Source organism: Carassius auratus, chromosome 9, assembly GCF_003368295.1.
Source record: "Carassius auratus strain Wakin chromosome 9, ASM336829v1, whole genome shotgun sequence".
In the NCBI taxonomy this organism is placed as follows: domain Eukaryota; kingdom Metazoa; phylum Chordata; class Actinopteri; order Cypriniformes; family Cyprinidae; genus Carassius; species Carassius auratus.
In genome coordinates, this window is record NC_039251.1 from 4,370,003 (window position 1) to 4,384,193 (window position 14,191).

A 14,191-nucleotide genomic window follows, 5' to 3' on the forward strand; every position below is an offset into this window, starting at 1 on the left:
TGTTTGTCAAACAGTTTATTAGTGATAACTGAATATTTGGGCCTGAGGCTTTTTTTTCTAACCTGTCGCTTTGATTTTTAAATGATTTCAATGACAGGAAGTTGCATGTGTTTTGTTTTATGAATTGTGGATGGATTTATCAACTGAGAAATAAAGTTGAACAGAAATGATCATGAACTCTTAAAGATGATAATGAAAAGAAAAGGTAATATTGCATATAAAATTATTTCCAAGTATGAACTAACTTGCACAATACTGTAAATAATCTTACTCTACCCTAAATCAGTGAAAATGTTTGGCTCAGTTTACAGAAAGTGTACGTCACACTTTCTTTCATTATGATGCAACATAGTTTTCTCAGATGAGTATTTAACATCTTTATTCTTGTGGGGATTAGTGTATAAGTGCTATACACAAACACACACACACCGGTCAGAGTTTGGGATCAGAATGATTTTTTATGTGTTGTTGTTGTTGTTTTTACAGGAGTTTACTCATCAAAACTGCATTTATTTGATCAAAAATACAGGAAAAAAGTGAAATATTATTATGAAGTAAAACAACTTTTTAATTATCATATACATTAAAATCTATTTTATTTCTGTGATTTTCAGCATCATTCCTCCAGTCTTCAGTGTCACATGATCCTCACAAATCAGAATAATATGATGATTTATTATCAGAGTTGTGCTGCTGAAACTGTGATACTTCTTTCAGGATTCTTTGATGAATGAAATGTCAAAAAGAAGAGCATTTATTTAAAATAGAAGACTTTTCTAACAATAAACAATAGAGTTCAAAAGTTTATAACTCTTTTAGGATGTATTAAATTGATAAGAAGTGAAATCAAAGATTAGTATTGTTAGAAGAGATTTATATTTTGAATAAACGCTGTTCTTTTAAAAAAAAAGTATACATCGAAGAATCCGGAAAAAAGTATCACAGATTCCAAAATAATATTTGGCATCACAAATATTAATAATTCTTATAATAAATCATCATATTAGACTGATTTCTGAAGATCATGTGACACTGAAGACTGGAGGAATGATGCTGAAAATACAGCTGCACATCACAGAAATAAATTATATTTTAAAGGATATTAAAATATAAACCATTATTTTATATATTTTATTTTCATAATTTTGAATTATTACTGAAATACAACTTTTTTTGTATCAAACAGTTCATTGAACAATAATAAATGAAGTACCTGAAGCTGACAATGAAGTAGATGTATAATAATTAGCAAAGATTATTAATTTAGTGCTGTAAACGCGCGTGTGAGGGGCGGAGACGAGCCGCGGAGCTTCGGTGAGGACCAAACACAGCAGAACGGTAGGAAACTTCACTCCTCTTATTATTTGTCTTTTACTAAAGCGATTTATTTTTAGATACGTGGTCTGAGTCTTTCATAGAGTTGTTGAGTTATTAGAGAAATAGAGTTATTTTTTACATTCTTTGATCGAAGTTTTCAGATCGTCACTTCGGAGCCTGTTCGTGACTCGGTTGATTCAGATCGGCACTTCGGAGCCTGTTCGCGACTCTGTTGATTCAGATCGGCACTTCGGAGCCTGTTCGCGACTCGGTTGATTCAGATCGGCACTTCGGAGCATGTTCGCGACTCGATTGATTCAGATCTGCAGTTCGGAGCCTGTTCGCGACTCGGTTGATTCAGATCGTCACTTCGGAGCATGTTCGCGACGCCGTTGATTCAGATCGGCACTTTGGAGCATTTTCGCGGCTCCGTTGATTCATATTGAGACTCTGGGGACTGTTTGTGATTTATTTATTTTTTTTAATTCAGATATGTACTTCGAAGCAAGAAGTGTTTGTCAAACAGTTAATTAGTGATAACTGAATATTTGGGCCTGAGGCTTTTTTGTCTAAACTGTCGCTTTGATTTTTAAATGATTTCAATGATAGGAAGTTGCATGTGTTTTGTTTTATGAATTGTGGATGGATTTATCAACTGAGAAATAAAGTTGAACAGAAATGATAATGAACTCTTAAAGATGATAATGAAAAGAAAAGGTAATATTGCATATAAAATTATTTCCAAGTATGAACTAACTTGCGCAATACTGTAAATAATCTTACTCTACCCTAAATCAGTGAAAATGTTTGGCTCAGTTTACAGAAAGTGTACGTCACACTTCCTTTCATTATTATGCAACATAGTTTTCTCAGATGAGTATTTAACATCTTTATTCTTGTGGGGATTAGTGGATAAGTGCTATACACAAACACACACACACACCGGTCAGAGTTTGGGATCAAAATTATTTTTTATGTTTTGTTGTTGTTGTTGTTGTTTTTACAGGAGTTTACTCATCAAAACTGCATTTATTTGATCACAAATACAGGAAAAAAAGTGAAATATTATTATGAAGTAAAACAACTTTTTAATTATCATATACATTAAAATCTATTTTATTTCTGTGATTTTCAGCATCATTCCTCCAGTCTTCAGTGTCACATGATCCTCACAAATCAGAATAATATGATGATTTATTATCAGAGTTGTGCTGCTGAAACTGTGATACTTCTTTCAGGATTCTTTGATGAATGAAATGTCAAAAAGAAGAGCATTTATTTAAAATAGAAGACTTTTCTAACAATAAACAATAGAGTTCAAAAGTTTATAACTCTTTTAGGATGTATTAAATTGATAAGAAGTGAAATCAAAGATTAGTATTGTTAGAAGAGATTTATATTTTGAATAAACGCTGTTCTTTAAAAAAAAAGTATACATCGAAGAATCCGGAAAAAAGTATCACAGATTCCAAAATAATATTTGGCATCACAAATATTAATAATTCTTATAATAAATCATCATATTAGACTGATTTCTGAAGATCATGTGACACTGAAGACTGGAGGAATGATGCTGAAAATACAGCTGCACATCACAGAAATAAATTATATTTTAAAGGATATTAAAATATAAACCATTATTTTTTATATATTTTATTTTCATAATTTTGAATTATTACTGAAATACAACTTTTTTTGTATCAAACAGTTCATTGAACAATAATAAATGAAGTACCTGAAGCTGACAATGAAGTAGATGTATAATAATTAGCAAAGATTATTAATTTAGTGCTGTAAACGCGCGTGTGAGGGGCGGAGACGAGCCGCGGAGCTTCGGTGAGGACCAAACACAGCAGAACGGTAGGAAACTTCACTCCTCTTATTATTTGTCTTTTACTAAAGCGATTTATTTTTAGATACGTGGTCTGAGTCTTTCATAGTTGTTTTATAAACGCAGTAACTTTGGAATCAGCTCTGAAAGTTCCTGTCAGTGTTTAAAAACTAATTATTTAATTACGAGTTGAATGAATTTGGTTGTTGTGTTTTTTGTTATGATGATTCGTATTCAAAGAGACTCTGGGTGCACGCAGAACTAGTCTCATCCTGGTCCATTTATAAACTCGACTCAGACTCGCAACATGAGTGTTAACAATCAGGGTATCTTCCGTCCATTCCAAATCCGTTTCAAATTAAAAAACAGAAAACGAAAAACTCAAGAGGATTCAAGTGAGAGAACATGAATTAAATAACGAGAAATGGAAAAATGGCTCGTTTATTCGTTATTCCATCTAGGTTAACAAACGGAAAATGAGTTTTTGACTTGATTTCTCATTTTGTCGTTTTGGGTTTAAAAAACGGCTTATGGCTTCAATATTTCATTCGCACTTGTGGGCGGAGCTGAAACGCTCCTTTCATCTGATTGGTCGGATCGCTCCGCCTTCAACTCGGTTTTACATTCTTTCAGAATAAGAGTCTTATAAGAGTAGTGTCTGAAACCACCGCTCACTGTTAATTAACATAATATTTGAGTCAGATGTAGCTTGACACATAATTCGTGCTGCTGTGACTTGCAAGTCACGCCTTTAAATTATTTCTAGGTTATAGTGTTGTATGAATATTGTCCCACTGTAAATACAGTGCAAATAGTTTTGTCTCCTTGGATAAAAGTGAAGAGGAAATAAAAATCAATAATAGACTGAACAGTTCCATGATAATATGTCTGTAACATTTACCACTCTCATCTTTTAAGTCAAAAGGCACTAGGTAGGTGTGTGTGACATTAATAATTAATTGGGAAAATTACTATAGTTAAATTTATGAAATAAATTAGTAATATTCGTTTTATTACATACTAAATTGAATGGTTTTTCTTTTAGTCTTCTTTGTTGGCCTTGAGAAAGCCAACATATATTTGAACATTATTATCATTTATTATGAGAGTAATTGACAACGACTAAAATTTTAATGTTTCACCAAATTTCCTTCTCAAAAAATCCTAGTGACTTTCATTATCTGAGCAATGAAGGTCTTACACTTAATGTCCACTAGAGGGGGAGACAGGATTTCTATTTACGTAAAATGGCAAATAAATACATTAATTTCATGTGTACTACCATGAATATGCCATATCTGTGTACAAGAATAAACTTAACACTTCAAGCTGTACTTTAAAACTTCCCATTCTGGCTTTTTCAACCTACCTCAAAATGTATTTTAATATATTTTTTATTCACACTGGTTTATGCATTTAACGTTTGTCCATCTGGAACTTTTAGATGTACTCAGTGTTGATAAATCACATGCACTGAATGTAAATGCTAATGTCAGGACTCTCAGTCCTCCTCTTGGTTGGCCAGTGTCCTGCAAAGTTTAGCTACCCCAAATAAACACACCTAAGCTAAGCAAGGTCTTCAGGATCAGTAGCAATGTCCAAGCAAGTGTGTTGGAACTGAACTCTGCAGAACATGGTTCTCCCGGTTCAGGACTGGGTTTTAAATCTATAAATGAATTTGTACAGTTGGGTGTCTGCATGCAGAGGTGTACTTCAGTAAGTACAATGTAAACTGTAATCTATAAAGACAAATCTTCAGATAAGCATTAAGGCCACTGCCTTGAGGTCTCCATCCATTGGTCAAAACAGACCTCGCACCCCACCACACTCCTGCTAGCTGTCAACATTAATTGCGGCTGGTGCCAAAAAAAAATTATTATGTATCCCTTGTGCATTGTTCAAATTCACTACCCTTTCGTTATGTTTGGGATGAAAACATTCACTCAATTAAACTGCTGTAAGCATTAGATAAATTTTTTTTTCCCCTAATTTATTGTTGGTGGATGTTTTTTTCACTGACTTCCATTATAATTACATTTTTGATTGCAAAGCCATGAAACATAATCATGCATTCTTGATTGTTTGTGGTTTTCCTTGTTGGTTTTTTCAGATACATCAAGGTAAGTGCACAAAGGTCTCTCTCACCCTCTCTCTCTCTCTCTCTCTCTCTCTCTCTCTTTCTCTCTCTCTCTCAAACACACACACACACACACACACACACTATAATTTGCTGTTAAACTCCATATAACTCTATATACAGGCCAGAAACTAAGCCTTTTTTTTGCACAGGCCTATCTAAAGGGTTAATGGTCCCACCTAGTGATCAACTGTAAAAATAACAAATGTTACCTCTTCCCAACAGGGGAAACCACCAACAATCAAGAGTGCATGATTATATGGTGTCATGGCTTTGCATCAAAAAATGTCGTTATAATGGAAGTCAATGGGACAAAAACAGCCACCAACAATAAATGAGGGAGAAAAAATTAAAATCTAATGCTGCACAAAAACTAACAATACATCAAAGCCAATCTACAGTTACTAATCTTTGACATGCCCAAGACTGTCATAAGAGGTAAAAAAAAATATCCAGTCCACAATTACTTTTTATATTGAAAATGTCATTTTGTGTGTTTCTTCCCAAATCAGTGACATCATTTATGAACTTGGTAATTAAAGAGTTAAAATCTTGGATTTTCTTTTTAAACATTTGGTAGTTTTGATCAGGACTGAGGGTGATTAATAGATTTATGCAAAACAAAATAAAAAAATCTTTATCTGAGACATTTTTACAGCATTTTAATTTAGTGGGTGTTTTCATCCCAAACATAACAAAAGGCTAGTGAATTTACCCACAGTATACTGTTGAGTTTTTGAAAATTTTCAAGCATTTTCCCAAAATAAGTGTAAAAATAAGATTTGTCACCAATCATTCCATTAGCTGCAACACAGAGAAAGTTGTGGCCAAAATAAGACTCAACTTTACCCCCTAGTGGACGAAAACGTCCCCAACAACGCATATGGGGTATTATGTAACAGCAAGTCATTTGTGCAAGTACATTTGACTTGCAGTTTTCCAAAACTTAATCATTTTTATTTGGCACCAGCTGCAGTAGTTAATGTTGTTTTATATTATACAGCTATCATTGAGCTAAGGTATACCCCCCTACCACCTCATCTATCATTGAAGAACCTGTGTTACACATGAAATTCATGTATTTATCTGTCATTTAAACTTACATAAACAGAAATCCTGTCTCCCCCTCTAGTGGACCTTAAGTGTAAGACTTTCATTGCTCAGATAATGAAAGTCACTAGGATTTTTTGAGAAGGACAAAGTCTGACCAGTTACAGCATGAGTCAGACGAGTCTGAAGATCTGAGCTGAATTTGGTGAAACATTAAAATTTTAGTCGTTGTCAATTACTCTCATAATAAATGATAATAATGTTCAAATATATGTCGGCTTTCTCAAGGCCAACAAAGAAGACTAAAAGAATAATATCATTCAATTTAGTATGTAATAAAACTAATATTACACATTTATTTCATAAAATGAACTATATAAATTTTCCCAATTAATTTTTAATGTCACACACACACCTACCTAGTGCCTTTAGACTTAAAAGACGAGAGTGGTAAATGTTACAGACATATTAACATGGAACTGTTCAGTCTATTATTGATTTTTATTTCCACTTCACTTTTATCCAAGGAGACAGAACTATTTGCACTGTATTTACAGTGGGACAATATTCATACAATACTATAACCTAGAAATAATTTAAAGAGGTGACTTGCAAGTCGCAGCAACACGAATTATGTGTCAAGCTACATCTGGTTTCAGACATTGCTCTTGTAAGACTCTTATTCTGAAAGACTGAGGAGACCGAGTTGAAGGCGGAGCGATCCGACCAATCAGATGAAAGGAGCGTTTCAGCTCCGCCCACAAGTGCGAATGAAATATTGAAGCCATAAGCCGTTTTTTAAACCCAAAACGACAAAATGAGAAATCAAGTCAAAAACTCATTTTCCGTTTGTTAACCTAGATGGAATAACGAATAAACGAGCCATTTTCCATTTCTCGTTATTTAATTCATGTTCTCTCACTTGAATCCTCTTGAGTTTTTCGTTTTCTGTTTTTTAATTTGAAACGGATTAGGAATGGACTGAAGATACCCTGATTGTTAACTCTTCAGCAGCATAATACACACTGAACTTTTTGTGCCAATCGGCATAAACTTTACTGGCAAATGCTATAGCCAATAAGAACATAGGATACAATGTCTCTGACATGTGATTGGTTCTTAGCAGAATCTAAGAATACTACATCCCCCTTCTTTTGAAATAAACAATATAAAGAACATATTGCGTATCATATTAAGTGAAAAAAACATTCAGCTTACAAAAAAAAAAAAAAAAAAACATCACATGTACAAACTTGAGCATCCATATAGTATTATACTAAAGCACTAGCATACTGTATGTGTTCACACAATAATGGATTGTTACAGAAGCCCCTTTCACACTGCACGTCGGACCCGCAGTATTTCCGGAACATTGCCGGGTCGCCTTCTGTGTGAAAGCAACCACGTCCCGGGATTGATTACCGCATTGAATCCGGGTCGGGGACCTAGTAACATTGCGGGGTTCGACCCGGGACGAGCGCTGTGTGAACAAAAGCCAGATCTAATTCCGTGTCGAAGTGATGACGCGTGTTATCGTGCGACTCTTTTACCCGCTGTTTTAAAGGAAGATCAATGTTCGTGACGAAAACATATCTGCAAACTGTAATGAAGCAGAGATCAGTTAGTTCCTCACTTTCCGCGCTGACGCAGAGATCGTTCGCTTGCTTCAGTTAAAGTATAACGTGCCTAGCGTTGTCGACTCGTACATTACACGTCACGCGCTGATGTCACGTGTCGTTACGGGATCTTCACGGGTTGTGTGTGAAAGCACGCACATATACCGGTCATCACTGGCAGTGTGAAAGTGCAAAAAAGTGAAAGGGGCTAGAGAGTGTTTTTTTGTGCTGTTAATCCCTGTCCTGTCTTAATAAACTGCAGAAGTGTTCCACCGAAGCCAGTGGTGTCGTGTGGTTCTTTGTGGTGAGAGACGAAGTCCGCTACACTACGTGAATAACAAGCGGATATCTTGTTATTTATTCCTTGGCGAAGGCAAAGAGTATTTCTTTATTATTAGTGCGAGGAAATATCCCCAGTTATATGGGATATGTAAACATGGGGAGACTGATGTCCTGTATGTTCAGTATGACAAATATCATATAATGTATTTTCATCTGTTCATGTTTATGTTTTTGTCCTCCGAGGGATGCTGCAGTGTCATGTGTTTCCACTAGATAGAGCCAGTGTCTGGAAGAAGCAGGAAATAACAAATAATTAATTTAGTATGTTGTGATGTCCTTTTGTTTTATTTTCATGCAGTTAATGTTGTATCTCCTTATTTGGATTAACAGCGTTTGTCATGAAAACGTATACTTATAAAGGCTGGGTAGCGGGTTCGCCAATCATTTGAGTCAGTTTGGGAGTTCGGAGCTGGTTCGCAAATCATTTGAGGCATCATACCAGCCAACATTTCCATGTGGGCCCATTTTTGTCCATCGGCTCCACTTGGGCCCCGTGTGTGTTAACCCATAGGGGCCCATGATGGTTCCATAGTGGGCTCCAAGTGGGCTCTAATAATTGGGGCCAATGTGGGCCACATACAAAACCCTTATGGGGCCCAGCTGGGTGATTACACTAGACCCACAAATGGCCCTTATATGGGGTTTTAGTGGGACGACAGTGGGTCAGAACTGGGCCCCATTTATATTTCTTTATTAATTCCTCTGGATAAAGTTAATGTGCTAATATGCAATAAAACTCTAAATTAAAAATATTTACCTAACAAATTGGTGCTTAATACATTTTAAATTACATGTTAAAATATTTAAAATTTGAAGAAAATGACTTCAACTCAGAATCTCTAAATCACATTTTTTATTGGGTAAAACAAAATAAAACAAAACTGGATAAAAATACTGTAACACTTTCTATGAAGCCCATTTTTATAATACATTATAAGGGTACTCTTAAGGCATTGTAATAAATGCATAATGCATTATAAAAAAAAACATATATCAACTCATGAATAATTATAACACTTATAATACATCACAATACAATGCATAATATAATTCATCATGGTTATAAGTTTAAGAGTATGATTATTTATAACACTATGAACACCATATTAAATCTACTTAATTTACAGTATAATGGACTGTATCAAATCTTGACATTGTTTAAGATCTGCACAGTATCTTATTACAGCTTGTGAGTGGTTAGATGTTGAGTGTTACTTGAGTGTTTCCTTTGAAGCTAATGTTAATTGATGTGATACTCTTAACTGAAAAAAAAAACCAATCTTTTATATGGTTACATTTTATTTTGATGGTCCTCTTAAACATTCTATTATAAGCAACTTTGCCACTACATCCCAACTAACTCTCATTAGAGTATCAGTAGCTCAAGAATGGTAGAATCTAGTTTGGTAGAATAAGCTGACGTACTTGCAAAGACACCTACAGTATGTCAGTTATCTGTTGGTTGACCATCAAAATAAAGTGTTAGCATATATTTACAGTAGCAGTGTTACGACCTGATTTTCCTGCTGTGTGTGTGTACTTTCTCCTCCCTCTTACTCCATCTGGTTTCTGATAGGATGCCTACTGATTGGATGTACGATCGCCATTGGTGGTGGAGACAAGGCGTGGACTTTAAAAAGGACGCTGCCGGCATTCAACGGGGAGCTCTTTATTAGTTCGGACGCGGTTGGGTTGAGAGCTCCTGGATCCCTTCTCCGGCCGATGATCAAATTTGTCACTTTTGAGTATGAAGTAAATGCTAGTAATCAACGTGGAGCAAAGGGGTGTCCTGCCGATTTGTTTTGGCTATCTTGTTTGGGTTTTGTTTTGTGTTAGGAAGTTAGGGAAGTAAGATGTATTTTACTTTTATTATTTGAGGTTAGTTATTACTCTTTTCCTTTCTAGATTTGTTTTGTTTGTTATTTTGGCCTTTGGGATACCATGGAGAGATGCTCTTTGTTTCACTTGTTAACTTTTAATAAATCTAATAACTTATACTGATTAACATCTTGTGCCTGTTGATTATCGACCGGAGTGACTCGTTCTTGGGATTCCATCACCACAACCCAGTCTTATTACGCCCTATTTAGAGTTTTCTACTACCCTTAGGCGCAGGGCGTAATAAGCAGACATAGTAATACTCCAGTGGCCGCTAGTTGATATAGTTGCAGAGTTACCCAACAGCTGTCTAAGGGGTACCATCAAAATAATCAAACTGATATTACAATAAAAAATAGTTCAAAGCAAATGTGTAATATTGCTAATTCTTCTGATCTGATATCTGATCTTATGGCTGTTTGAGAGAAAACTTTTTATTATTATTATCATTATTATTACTACTACTACTTATAAGTGGTCTTTGAACGCTTCAAGTAGCATCAGAAAAATGGCAAGATATGAGACGTATAATACATTATAACTATAAGAAATATAATCCATTGTAGAAGTGGATGCAACGTGTTCATTGTGTTATAAATAATCACTCTTAAAGCTATAACCATAAATGAGTAAATACATTAAACCTGTTCTTATGAATGTTCATGAGATGATCCAACATTTTATAAGTTGTATTATAATGCATTCCTTAGAATGCTTTAAGAATACCCTTTAATGTATAATATGGGCTTCACAGAAAGTGTTAATACAAAAATACTTGAACAGAACAGGATGAAATGGTGTTATTCCTGGGCCTGTGCAGACTTCTCAGCTTCATACCTAAAAAAACAGTAAAGAAAGAAAAACAGAAAAGGCAATTATTTTAAAATACTACTAAAACATTTACAAAAGCATTAAATATCATGCGTGGTTATAATTAAGTTGTGCCAGTACTTCATATTTTTGCCCAAGTTATACTACTAAAGGTAATATGAACAAGTTAAAAGTGACACTATTCAGTTTAGAAATGTAATTTTAAAAGTACTATTATTTTATTATTTAATAACAACTTATTGCTTCACACCAACAGCTTTATTCATGATTCATCTTTTATTTTTCAGAGCTGAACTTTAACAACACAGAATTACCAGAATATTAACCATATTTCATCAATACATATAGCCTACAAGAGTAAAATCATAGATAACACATTGTGCCAGTGGAAAATAAATGGTGTAAATATAAAAATAACAGTTTGAAGAGTTCATGTACTTAATTAGTAAGACTATACATTAATATTGAGAGAACACATATCATCTCAAAACATATAAAATGGTCTTCTTTATGGCAGGACTCTTCCCGTCTGCCACACGAGGGAAATGATAGAAACATTCAAAAGCATTGAAACTTGTTTTAAGCCTCTGCCCAATTAATAAATAAAACATCCTACTTTTGCTAAGTAAACTGACAACATAATTTTTTTTTATACAACGTTAACGTTAACCCTTCAGCTACGACAGTTCAATCCCGACTGACTGACAAATACTTCCTATTTGTTGTTGGCATCCGTACTGCATTTGAGCTCCTTCACTATATTCTTTTGTCGACTGTTTTTAACTTAAAAATCTATTTTATACACCATCGTTTCCGTTTATATAACATGTGAATATATCCTATATTTTATTCTACAACAAAAACAAACAGAGTGCCTCGCTATCACAAGTTTCATTTTGATCTCCCGGGTCCGCTAATAGCTTATAGCCCATTAGCATCAGTGGCGTGGTTGCTGCTAACTGCGCTTATATTGCTAATAAGGCAAGGCAAGTTTATTTATATAGCACATTTCGTACACAATGGTAATTCAAAGTGCTTTACATAAAAGAAAGTAAAATAATCATGAAGAAATATAATAACAAAAATAAAACAAGCAATTTTAAAACTTTTAAAATGATTAAAACATTTAAAAACAGTTAGAAAATAATTTTACATAAAAAACAAAACAAAACAAAAAACAGTGAAAATATAGCGCAATCAGTTCGGACATTGCACAGTGCTCATTCAGTAAATGCACAGCTAAACAGATGAGTTTTAAGTGAAAGTGAAAGTGAAAGTGACATTCAGCCAAGTATGGTGACCCATACTCAGAATTTGTGCTCTGCATTTAACCCATCCGAAGTGCACACACACAGAGCAGTGTACACACACACACTGTGTGTCTAGATTTAAGTCTAGATTTAAATGTGACTAGTGTTTTAGCACATCTGATCTCTTCTGGAAGCTGATTCCAACTGCGGGCAGCATAGTAACTAAAGGAGGACTCCCCTTGTTTTGTGTGAACCCTTGGTATTTCTAACTGACTCGATCCTAGTGATCTGAGTGCTCTGTTAGGTTTATATTCAGTGAGCATATCTGCAATATATTTCGGTCCTAGGTCATTTAGTGACTTATATATGAGTAAAAGTACTTTAAAATCAATCCTAAATGTAACTGGAAGCCAGTGTAAGGACCTGAGGACTGGTGTGATATGCTCAGATTTTCTGGTTGTAGTCAGAATCCTGGCAGCAGCGTTCTGGATGAGCTGCAGCTGTCTAATGCTCTTTTTGGGAAGGCCAGTGAGGAGCCCATTACAATAGTCCACCCTGCTGGTGATAAAGGCATGAACAAGTTTCTCCAAGTCTTGACTGGAAACAAAACATCTTACAAAACACATGAGCAAAGCTTGGCAAATAAATGGTCTAAATCACTTCTATTTCATTCTCTATTGATCTGCTTTTGCACACAGCTTCACACGAGCTGGTGCTTGGGCTCAGTTGTGTTTCTAAAGTCTTATCAAGTGACCTAGAGGCTGAAATGTGTTCAGTTGAGATGCTTGTTGTCCGGCAGAAAGAAAAAACTATATTCTAGTCTCTATAACTCTGTGCCAGTACTTCACACAATTATTCTGATTGTTTCATAAGAAACTACAGGGTCTCAGCTTTCTAAAGAGATCAGGCATTTGATGGTACACAAAAATATCTGGGAACAGTGATCTCTGAAGTAGACATAGTGCAATGTAGAGGAGGAAAGCCTAGTGAATGGCCCAAGCCTGAAGAAGTTCAGATAAACATAATAATTCAGATTATTTTATTATAATAGTAATATTTGTATTATAAAAGTGTATATATATATATATATATATATATATATATATATATATATATATATATATATATATATATCTCATGTTGCCATTCTGTACTCTGAGTTTTAGTAGTCTATAATATATTATTTTAACATAAATACCTTGTGCGTGTGTATATTCATTGCACCAATCTGTTCTGTTCAATATTATTTTCATATGGAAGTCCATGGTTATAATTATAAGTATTCAGTGTCATAAGTACATCTCTGACATTTATAACAAGCCAAAGAGTTTGAAAATCGGTAGATAATTTAGTAAGTTAGCCTTTATTATTTAAATCTATGGTTTTGTATTTCTGACTCGTTATACTGTTTGCTGAATTATTTTGTGTTTTCTGAATTGTAATCTGTTTTCACTTTACGGTCGCTCTAGATTTGTCCCAAATGTGATTTCTAGTGAGTTCTGCTGGAAACATGAGACACTGGAGACAGATGATCATCAAAACTGTGTAAATGCAATGTGAACTCGGTCCAAACATGAATAATGACAGCTTTTTAGAAAACATTTACAGCTGTTTTCATGAATGTGTCATTTATGAACTCTAATCTACAAATAATGAAACAACATTAAATATAATTGTCTGTATAATTTGTGTTCTATTATTATTATGTAGTGCTTTTGGTGTTTTTATTGTGAGCTAGGCAAATTGAACACAACAAACTTTTACTTTTTTATTATTCACAAATATTAAATTCATTAAAAGTGAAGCTACAAAACTAACCCCAGATCAGTTAAAAGCATATCAGACACTAACAGCTTTAAATTCCAGCTGCGCAGATGGGAGCGCTGTCACGCTGCTTTTCTGTGACATTAGTGAAGTAATTTACTCTATTTACTGTCAT

The 14,191-nt window shown here is 34.4% G+C and overlaps 1 protein-coding gene across 6 annotated transcripts in view; it reads right to left on the minus strand.

The window, feature by feature from the left end:
• The window catches only part of LOC113109177 (NACHT, LRR and PYD domains-containing protein 3-like), a 1,077,877-nt gene that overhangs the window by 458,810 nt on the left and 604,876 nt on the right, over positions 1–14,191 (minus strand). The gene's annotated exons all lie outside the window — the stretch shown is intronic.